Source organism: Schistocerca cancellata, chromosome 6, assembly GCF_023864275.1.
Source record: "Schistocerca cancellata isolate TAMUIC-IGC-003103 chromosome 6, iqSchCanc2.1, whole genome shotgun sequence".
Classification (NCBI taxonomy): domain Eukaryota; kingdom Metazoa; phylum Arthropoda; class Insecta; order Orthoptera; family Acrididae; genus Schistocerca; species Schistocerca cancellata.
Window position 1 is genome coordinate 435000207 of NC_064631.1, and position 12248 is coordinate 435012454.

Here is a 12248-nt window from a genome sequence, read left to right on the forward strand (position 1 = left end):
GCAGCACAGGCGCAGCGCTCGTCCGTCTCCCCACTACGAGATGGCGCTGCCTTAGAGGTGGACCAAACTCTGCTTCCGCCGATTCGCGTATTAATATGTAACACAGCCAATGAGATTACTGCTAATGTAGAACCTTTTCTCCTCGCGGATCACACTCGCGCAGTGATACATGAACGCGCGAGGTATTATAACGAGTGTACAGACCTCCGATTACTCAGTCTGCAATTGTCTGCACCAGTCTGTACCAGTCTATAGTCAAGTTTCAGTCTGCACCTAATAAGATTACCATATTCCTATACATAGCCATGAAGATAAATGTATAGACACTTTTGTCAAGTATCAGACATATATGTGAGAATAAGATTAAAGTACTAATACCAAAGGAACTTCAGATTGTCAATTGTAAATAGCATCCAGAACCAAGTTAAGTAATTTTTATGCTTGTTATTATTTTAATAAATGTGTGTGAAAATTAATCAAGTTGGTCACCGTCAATCTGCTACTCTAAGCGAGCAAGTGGCATTTATATCGTCTGACCTAACGGCAGAAGATAAACACGCCACGATAAGACCACGAGACATATTGCTGACACTCGCCTACTTCGTTAGAGTGACAAGTCAAATAATCTGATGGTGTGTGTACTGAAGGTCTTACAGTACGCTCACCACAAAGTAAGATACAAATATGAAACTGGTGTCTAATTGTTGACAAACTATCAAAGTTTTTTTCACACATCAGTAAACTTCCACATGAGCACCCTCGGTGGCACGTAGCACATCTAGGCGATATTCAATTTCTGTCCACACGTTAGCCAACATCAATGGAGGGATCGATTCAACGACTGTGGTCATCCGTTGCCGCAGGGTTTCAAGATCTGGTACACGTGTTCGGTAGACCTCGTCCTTGACATAACCTCATAAAAAGAAGTCTAATGGGGTTATGTCAGGAGAGCGTGGAGGCCAAACCGTTGGCCCATCACGACCAATCCATCGCCCAGGAAAGGTCATATCGAGATAGGCACGGACGTCCAAACCCCAATGAGGCGGTGCACCGTCTTGCTGAAACAAGACATCGGGATGATACTGAAGCAGCTGAGGAACAGCATACAGTTGCAACATGTCCAGATACACTACAGATGTGATGGTAACCTCAGCGAAGAAGAATGGTCCGATAATTCGATCGTGCAATAGCGCGCACCAAACATTCAACTTTGGACTGCCTCTGGTGCACTCCATGACCTCGCTAGGGGGTTGTGAACCCCAAATGCGCACATTATGGCGATTCACTACTCCACTGACAAAAAAGGTCGCTTCGTCGGAAAAGGCAATTCGTCTGAGATAACCATCATCGTCCTCAATACGTGATAGCATTTCGACCGCAAAGTCATACCGACGTGTTCTGTCATTGGGCAACAAGGCCTGAACGATTTGCACTTTGTATACACGAAACAATAAACGTTTGTGTAAAATGTCATGGAGAGAGCTTTTTGGCATCTGTAGTTCACGGGAGGCCCTGCGCAACGATTTCTTTGGACTTCGCAGAAAAGACTGCCTTACAGCTTCCACCCTGTCTGCTGAGGTTCTTGGTCGACCAGACCTCGGAAGGTCAGCAACCATTCCTGTGTTCTTGAACTTCTCATACCAGGCTTTAATGCTCTTGACATCAGGTGGATTCCTTCCAAATGTTGTCTGGACGTGTCTCTGCACTGTGGTCGGTGATCTTGTCTCATGGTACCACAGAACACACTGTGCCTTTTCCTGATTGGTTAACATGGCTTCTTGGGCACTGCACCTCATCAACTACTTACGTACTGCGAACCTAAAACAGAAAAAAAACTTTGATAGTTGTAAACAATTAGACAGAAGTTTCATATTTGTATCTTACTTCTAGCCTGAGTTATCAATTTATGTAATCAGGGAAAGTCTTTTCGGACACCCTGTACATTTCAGTGATATAGTAAGTCACTGTACATTTCAGTGATATAGTAACGGAGGATTTGTTTCTTGGAGGTACTACGACAGAATGCTAACCAAAGAAGAACGAATCGCTGTTGTTTCTGCTCCTCTCCGTGGAATGACGTATGAACAGGTGCGGACAGCCTTTGCCCGTCGGTTCCGGAAAACAGGCTTGCTATCAAGACCCTAGTCAATAAATTCCAGAGTACTGGCAGTGTTGCAGATGAAGAACGTCCAGGGAGGCCGGCCATAACGCCAGACACCGTGCAAAGTGTGCAGGATGCGATCACACGTAGCCCTTCAGCATCTACCAGGAGACTTCGTAGGGAGCTTGGTATTCCTCAAACCACTGTATGGAGAGCTCTTCGTTACAAGCTGCACAAACGTACGTACCATATCCACGTCGTACATAAGCATGAAGCGGAGGACTACGCAACCAGACAAGCTACGGGTCATGACCTGCTACAAGCTATGGAAAATGATAATTTGATGCAAAGTGTTTTGTTCAGTGATGAAGCTACATTTCATACCTGTGGACATGTGTACAGTCACAAGTGCAGGATCTTGTCAGACGAACAACCAAGTGTGCTGCAGGAGTGACAACGGGACACAGCAAAAGTGAACGTGTGGTTAGGGATAACGAGGTCAACAGTGTACGGGCCCTTCTTCTTCGCAGAACAAACCGTTACTGGAACCACATACCTGGATATGTTGGAACAGTTTTTGGAGCCCCAATTGATATCTGATAGGATTATGGATACTGTTGTTTTTCAACAGGATGCTGCACCACCCCATTCTGCCGTCGTTGTTCGGGATTATCTGAATCAAGCATTTACCGGCAGATGGATTGGTCGTACCTCTCCACTAATGTGGGCACCCCGCTCTCCTGACTTGACACTCTTAGACTTTTTTGCATGGGGGTTTATCAAGTTTAAGGTATACCAGGTGAAAATCCGCAGGACTGAACATTTAACACAGCGGATTCGAGCCGCAACCGCAGATATTACACCAGATATGTTTGGGCAGGTTTTTCCGTCTACAGTGGAGCGCTGGGGGGTGTGCCTAGACATGCAAGGTGGCCACATTGAAATGTACTGAAATTATGTCCTATTGTAAGATAGGTTGCAGTGGCATTACATATTGGTTAATAAAATATGTTTAAGTACAAAATGTATAGTGACTTTAGAATCACACTGTATTACCCGATCACGATATTACTGTACCTGGCCTTCCTGGCCGTTATCGGAAACATGCGGCGACACTACAGCAAACAGGTACAATGGCGATTAAGGAAAGCTCACCTCAGTCTGAACGATTTCAAGACAGTGGTACATATACTAACAGGTGGCTCAGCATGTCTCCGAGAAATATCATGATCAAAACTCACGATAAGCTGACCGAAGCGCCCTCACTACCAGATAAAATAATATTGTAGAGGACCAATACACGCGTTTACGTTGCGCCAGTACCTGCACTGTGTGCTAATACAGACGAGTCAAGCTCAATTTTCTGTTACATTTTCAATAACGCTGTCTTCACGAGAGCGGAGGCCGTTGGGATCAAGCACGGCGTTCCGTATTACCCCCCTGAACCCACAGATTCCATATTCTGCTAATAGTCATTGGATCTCGATCAACGCGAACAGCAATGTCGCGATACGATAAACCGCAGTCGCGATAGGCTACAATCCGACCTTTATCAAAATCGGAAACGTGATGGTACGCATTTCTCCTCCTTACAGGAGGCATCGCAACAACATTTCACCAGGCAACGCCGGTCAACTACTGTTTGTGTATAAGAAATCGGTTGGGAACTTTCCTCATGTCAGCACGTTGTAGATGTCGCCACCGGCGCCAACCTTGTGTGAATGCTCTGAAAAGCTAATCATTTGCATATCACAGCATCTTCTTCCTGTCGGTTAAATTTTCGCGTCTGTAGCACGTCATCTTCGTCGTGTAGCGATTTTAATGGCCAGTAGTGTATAATAACAGTTGACAGAGCTGCAAGGAAATCCAAACGTAAATGTTGTAACATACCAGCCAGAGCTATAAGTCATATGCTAAAAATGGGAGTTCAATCAATTATGTTACATTGCATTTTTGTACACTTATCGCTGAACTTGGAATGTGGTACCATTTCCTTTTCGTATAAACTTAAATGATGTTTTGCTTCAACATCACGAAATGCATAGTTTATTCGTGTGTGTATGTGTGTGTTTCTTGTCAAAAATCCATTTCTTAACGTTATTGTGGTCACAGTAAATCGCATTTACTGCTGTCTTTTTAACTGAAGCAAATGTAAATGTTCATTTTCAGCGCAGTTCATTATAGCGTCTCCAGTCTTGAGGATGCAACACCACGTGTATACTATGTTCAGTCTGTCAGCATGTCCTGAAGGTTCATTTCCTGCTTAGGCTATGTGTGCGTTGTCAGTTGACAATAAGAAGAACTTACTGCGAATTTTCGCAGACTACACTGACATTAATCGAACAATAAACCGTTTTCGTAACACAGATTAGCCTCGTAGTTGTTGTCACGATCAACACCACCAGACAATGAACTGTACCTACAAATTGTAGGTTTCATTTTCCTCGAAGAGAATGTAACTGCCGTGTGCCGCTTTGGAGGGAACTAAGTGGAATGCGACGACGAAGACACACGACCTATCACGCCTATAGGCGTCCATTACGAATACAATGAAAATTATATAGCTTATTGATGGTCAAAGAATGTTGGCAAGGGGATTTCTGGAATTGGACCTGAATCAGTAGCGTCAGGTTCTCTTCACTGATGAGAACAGGATTTGTCTGACGCTTAGCAACCGTCATAGAAGAATGTGGAGGCAACCAGATACCGAAGCTCGTCTCAGGCGTACAATCCCACGTTTTCAGCAGGTAGGTGAGTCAGTTATGTTTTGGGCCTGTACCACGTGCAGGTATCAGATACCTTTCACTGCTATTGAGAATATCGTGGAGGTTGTGGAGTTTCAACACAGTTTCCTCTAACCTAATAACCAGCCCTACATCAGAATTTTGGTGATGGGTTTGTCTTTCAAGATGACAACGCGCAAGCACACAACACCTTCCACTACGCTGCAGGGATCAACCAAATGGAATGACCTGCAGTAAATGTCGACACAAAACCGAGTGAGCACGCTTGGTACCGGCTGAAATCTGCAGTGTGTCTGTGTGGGAACCCTCCCCACACAGTGTATGACCTCCAGAGGACTTCCGTCACAGAGCAGAACATGAATGAGTAGCGACATCTCAGCAATCTTGTGAACAACATGACAAGGAAGGTCGTAGCATGTTACAGTTTACAGTCTGGGCTGACATGTTATTAAAAGTGTGTACGAAGGTTTTCAAGAGATGTCAATGAAATAAAATCTTCTTTCTGCTTAAGGCCACAGTGTGAGCGTGACGTTTTGAAACGCTATTCTCTCTTTCCATCGTTTGGTGATGTGCTGGTGTCTCATAGTCCACCATGAGGGACATCCAAGAATTTGGCACACAAACGGTGCTCTTGCTCATGTGCCGTAGCCCTCTCGCCTCTCTGCAAACTTCCCCCACCACCACCCCACGCAGCCTCAGTGTGAGGAAGGGGAAGAGGGGGAAACTGCGAAAGTGCCATATTTAAATGGCAATGCAGTCTCACTACCTATGACTTTATTTCTTATTTCATATTTCTCAACAACATAGATCATAAAGAAACCAAATTTTCAGTATCATGTAATTATTTTTGGCGCATGGAATACGTAATATAATTTTTTATCTGATATCAACTGTGGGCGTATGAACAGAGACTGAGGGTTTCACAGATTTCTGCGCGCAAGATGCCATGTAGTGGTGACTTGTTTAGTTTCATAATCGAAAAAAGCCTTTCACTCACATATATTGATGGAAAGATTTTATCACGTTTCCAATATAATTTTGCAGATGCAAAAGCTGTTCCCGAGGATAACGACATAGGTCCCGTGGACAGTTCTAAACTTGAATTACCTTGCAGATTAATGAGTTCCATGTGCACACGCACAGGAGCACTTTCAACTGAATCAGCAAATGATCTCGAAAACAGTTCTAAGACGGATGTGAGATTAGCAGTGTCCGCAAAACGTTTAAAAAATTATCTTTGTAATTCTTTCAAGGCCACCACGAATTCTTCAGACCTCTTGTTTTCTTTAATTCCAGTAAACTTAGATAAATGGACAGAGTTTTTTGTCAGAATTTGTCTCTTCCCCAATTCAATTTTCTTTTTAAATACACTCCCATCAAATCAAAAATAAATTGTTTCACTCCCTGCAATTTCTTATTGTGGGCAGTGTGCAGTCACATCCGCTTAAAATACGAGTCCTGGAATCCATTCCGGATCTTCTAATTTTCGTTCCTGCTCTTCTTTTGCCTTAATAAATTCAACAAAGCGGATTTCCAGGAACGCCCTTTGACTTAACCAAAGTACTTTGCAGTAATATATGATGTGTCCATACTCTTCGCTCATTTTCATCAGAAATACTTACAACTGACAGTGGAATGTGTGCGACTTCAGAAAATTTCCATACATATCATCTATCGATCATTGCTCATTCATCGTCAACGAAATCTTTAAATTTCTTACATGATGTTGTAATGTGGTCCCGCAGTAAATTTGCGCTACCCGTCAAATATGTGACTGTATACCGCGTAATAGCCGCGCGTGATTAGCCGAGCGGTCTTGGGCGCTGCAGTCGTGGACTGTGCGGCTGGTCCCGGCGGAGGTTCGAGACCTCCCACGGGCATGGGTGTGTGTGTGTTTGTCCTTAGGATAATTTAGGTTAAGTAGTGTGTAAGCTTAGGGACTGATGACCTTAGCAGTTAAGTCCCATAACATTAAAAAAAATAAAAAAATAAAAAAATAAAAAAATATACCGCGTAATAGATACTGAGAATTCTTATTCTTCACTTCTGTCATTACCATTCAGTTTTAAACGCTTGTGATTATCGATTGCTAGACTGCCACCTTTTGCGCAAACAGTCGCTTGACCTGTCTGTGAACTTCTTTTATACCATGAACAAAGCCGGCCGCTGTGGGCGAGTGCTTCTAGGCGCTTCAGTCCGGAACCGCGCGCCTGCTACAGTCGCAGGTTCGAATCCTGCGTCGGGCATCGATGTGTGTAATGTCCTTAGGTTAGTTAGGTTTAAGTAGTTCTAAGTATAGGGGACTGATGACCTCAGATGTTAAGTCCCATAGTCCTTAGAGCCATTTGAACCATGAACAAACAGCGAAGAGTAAGCATCGCAGACACACGATTCCGCTGAACTGAAAAATGTCGTGTCCACCGAAAAATGCCGCACCGAAATGCCAAATGAAATGTCTCGCTTCACCAAGTACACTCCTGGAAATGGAAAAAAGAACACATTGACACCGGTGTGTCAGACCCACCATACTTGCTCCGGACACTGCGAGAGGGCTGTACAAGCAATGATCACACGCACGGCACAGCGGACCCACCAGGAACCGCGGTGTTGGCCGTCGAATGGCGCTAGCTGCGCAGCATTTGTGGACCGCCGCCGTCAGTGTCAGCCAGTTTGCCATGCCATACGGAGCTCCATCGCAGTCTTTAACACTGGTAGCATGCCGCGACAGCGTGGACGTGAACCGTATGTGCAGTTGACGGACTTTGAGCGAGGGCGTATAGTGGGCATGCGGGAGGCCGGGTGGACGTACCGCCGAATTGCTCAACACGTGGGGCGTGAGGTCTCCACAGTACATCGATGTTGTCGCCAGTGGTCGGCGGAAGGTGCACGTGCCCGTCGACCTGGGACCGGACCGCAGCGACGCACGGATGCACGCCAAGACCGTAGGATCCTACGCAGTGCCGTAGGGGACCGCACCGCCACTTCCCAGCAAATTAGGGACACTGTTGCTCCTGAGGTATCGGCGAGGACCATTCGCAACCGTCTCCATGAAGCTGGGCTACGGTCCCGCACACCGTTAGGCCGTCTTCCGCTCACGCCCCAACATCGTGCAGCCCGCCTCCAGTGGTGTCGCGACAGGCGTGAATGGAGGGACGAATGGAGACGTGTCGTCTTCAGCGATGAGAGTCGGTTCTGCCTTGGTGCCAATGATGGTCGTATGCGTGTTTGGCGCCGTGCAGGTGAGCGCCACAATCAGGACTGCATACGACCGAGGCACACAGGGCCAACACCCGGCATCATGGTGTGGGGAGCGATCTCCTACACTGGCCGTACACCACTGGTGATCGTCGAGGGGACACTGAATAGTGCACGGTACATCCAAACCATCATCGAACCCATTGTTCTACCATTCCTAGACCGGCAAGGGAACTTGCTGTTCCAACAGGACAGTGCACGTCCGCATGTATCCCGTGCCACCCAACGTGCTCTAGAAGGTGTAAGTCAACTACCCTGGCCAGCAAGATCTCCGGATCTGTCCCCCATTGAGCATGTTTGGGACTGGATGAAGCGTCGTCTCACGCGGTCTGCACGTCCAGCACGAACGCTGGTCCAACTGAGGCGCCAGGTGGAAATGGCATGGCAAGCCGTTCCACAGGACTACATCCAGCATCTCTACGATCGTCTCCATGGGAGAATAGCAGCCTGCATTGCTGCGAAAGGTGGATATACACTGTACTAGTGCCGACATTGTGCATGCTCTGTTGCCTGTGTCTATGTGCCTGTGGTTCTGTCAGTGTGATCATGTGATGTATCTGACCCCAGGAATGTGTCAATAAAGTTTCCCCTTCCTGGGACAATGTATTCACGGTGTTCTTATTTCAATTTCCAGGAGTGTACTTCCGAGAAGTACTGAGGCAAGCCGGGACAGGTCGTGCCTAGGCACACATGTGGTGCGCACGCCGTGCTCGCATGCAGTTTGACGCGTGGTGCTGACTCTACCTTATGTAGACATCGGCGGCCGGCATTTACATCTCTTAAAGGCCGCTCCACAGCAATTTATCAGTGGCCCGGTCGAATGTTTACGTAGCTGACAATTTGCTTCCGTCTCCCACCACTTACCTACATGATGCAAAAGTGTACAGAAATGAAGAAATTAAGAAGGCGATGGGTGCACACACAGGGAACGACAAGAGTAGAAAAAGGAGAAAACAATGAAAGAGAACAGAAGATTGTGTTCCCGCCATACGCTTGTGCAGCTTCCACAAGAGTCAACTGAGATTTGCTTGAGGAAGGTCTGGAGCCCAAGTTTCGGCCACCTGCAAAAATAAGAAACCTTCTGGGCAGCGTGAAAGATAACCTCGGACTTCGCACCCTAGTGTTTATCACATTCCGTGCGAATATGGAAAATCTTACATCGGAGAAGTGCAGTGCTATGTGTCCTTGTGTTGCACTGAACTCATACACAACGTAATGCAGGAACTAAGTCTCTACAACTTAACGGGAAAGCATATCCTATATTTCAAAAAAAGTTATCTGCCTTCAGCTCAGCTGATCATATCTCGTATACCATTATTAAGCAAGCGATAAAGATGCGAGAGTCGTCGAGATAAGGGCATTGTCCACAGTGCAACTTGGCAACCGGCGAATTTAGTGGCCAACTCCTGAACATAAGCTCACTATGACGCTCCTCAAACCACTGTAGAACGGTTATGGCCTTGCAGCACAGTCAGTTATCCTGCTGGAATAGGCCGTACTGTTGGGGAAGACAACCAACATAAAGGGGTGGAGGTGGTGCGCAGCAAATTTCCACTTAGTCCACAGCATTCATGGTGCTTTTCAATACTACCACAGGTCCCCTGGAAGCCCAGGTGAACGTACCCCAAAGGATAATACTGCCCCACAAGCCTGCATCGGTGGTGTGATGCCTGTTCCGAGCAGATTTTGCATGAATGATGGGTGTATCTGCAGACTATCATCAACCTGGTGGAGCAATAAACGTGATGCATCTGATCAGGTGACAAGTTTCCGTTGATCACAAGTTGTCTTTACTTTGTTATCTGATGCGATTATAGTTTCCTTGAATTAATTTGCTTTGATGTTTGTAATTTGATATTCACGTTTTTTCGGTATGTCTTGTAAAGAGATAGAGCAGTAACATTAGAGCTGTTTCTGTCTGCCAGGTAAAGTTTCGTTTTTGTCTTGGAAGATATCTTTATTCCTCGAGTAATCCATGGTTCCTTTGTAGAATTTTGTCCAACACGGATTATATTTCGGGTCCAAACAGTTGTCAAATAAGGTAAGGACTTTTGAAGTAAAAGTGTTGTATTTTTCGCTCATCCCACACATCAATCCAGTACACGGCTTAGTGGAGTTTTCTAAAATAATAATAATTTTTTACTTACTGCCTACCCTCTTAGACTCAGATTTAGCAGATTTCGTATCTTGTTGCGTACTAAAATTTAACAAAAGGAACTAAATGTCATTGACTATAGGTTTTGAAATATAATTTTACTTATTTGACCTTCTGCTGATGATATTCTCAATGGCTGTTTTTGAGCGTTAGCTGCCCTAGGTGGGAAGTTTATGTGGTGTCACCGGCAGACACCACATTTGCTAGGTGGTAGCCTTTAAATCGGCCGCGGTCCGGTAGTATACGTCGGACCCACGTGTCGCCACTGTCAGTGATTGCAGACCGAGCGCCGCCACACGGCAGGTCTAGTGAGACGTCCTAGCACTCGCCCTAGTTGTACAGCCGACTTTGCTAGCGAAGCTACACTGACAAATAGTTAGCATAGCCTTCAGCTACGTCATTTGCTACGACCTAGCAAGGCGCCATGACCAGTTTATATTGAGATTATATAATGTATCAACAAGAGCGATGTTCACCAATTGTGGATTAAAGTTAAGTATTCCAGAAGCTATGTACTATTTTTGGCTACTATAATTCCTTGTCATTTTCCAGACCTCACGCCAGCCTGCGTGAGCTTTAACGCGTGCATTTCGGCCTCCTCTAGCTATACGGTGTTGGCTCTTCTGCCAACACATCAGTTTACAGTAGAAATTAAGTTGAGTAATAATGCTACTGCTAGCAATAAATTCTTATAGGAAGAGGTTTTAAGAAAATCTGTGTCCAAATCACTAATAATTATTTTTTCCTTTTTCTTTGTACATTTAAATAGGACAAAAGAGCTTCAAGGAGGTTTATGAACAAATTAAAATTACCTGCCTGTGTTCGGTATAAAAGTACTATTTCTTGTACATTTAAATAGGACAAAAGACCTTCAAGGGGATTTAAGAAGAAAATTAAAATTACCTGCCTGTGTTCGGTATAAACATAGTATTTCAAAGGATTTATTATGAAAGTCTGCTTCTTTGCACAGATTTCCTTCTGTTCCTCCAAACAAAATTTGTGAATGTCTGTGTTCTTAAATTAATAGCAATTCCTGATGACTATGGCAAGCCCTTCTTTCTCTATTTCTGCTCTGCAGAAGTGAGATGCTAGACACAATCCTGTAACACTTAACGCGCCTATACCAGTGGTCAGATGATGTCAGGATAGGAAGACTATGTCAACTCATTAATTTTACTTCTCAGGTCTCAAATATTTCGCTGCAGTAAAAACAGCTGCCATTTAATATTGAGTGAGATGTAAATGGAAGGAAATAAAATTTCTGGCGATTACGGAAAAGTTTCGAGCAGTTGCTATTTGCATTAATGCATTATGCCAGAACTGTATTGATTAGTTTCTTTCTCAAACTAAAAGCCTGTTTCAGTCCTAATATAGCTTAAGACTGTGTTTATATCTGTACTCCCACCCTGAGAAAGGCGTTGGTCTGACACCGATATCCACGGCTATTTTATCACTCATTATGGTGCCACACCTGTTAGGTTTTCTACTACTAGCCCAATCAGTTTATCCTTCCCTTATCTGTTGGGATGGAGTCCATACCTCGTATAATGCCATCTACCAACAGAGTCGACAGGAAACACGCCAATACAGGACCCCGTACCCTACATAAGCAGCCGTTACGGCTCCAAACTAATTCCGCAGACAGAAGAGTTCAAATGAAGTCAGTCATGGCATCACACAACAGATACAAACTCAACATTGGCATGTCTCAATCCTGATGTGGTTTTTACCCTCTCACACTCTATATTGTATCCAGGATCTCCATCTTGTGCGCAGCCCACCCACATTAGCCACAACGTCTTCCTTGCTGAAGTGTTTACAAAGTGATCCTAAATATTCTGTCACCTTGAACAGACCAGCACCACTCAATAAAAAATAAATAAAAAAAATGAAAAATTGGGACGTGGTATTATGATCCTGGTTTGTTCTGCAGAAGTTGGCCTATACCCCTAGCATGCGAACTAACTAACAACTAAACTTTCTGCATCTTTAC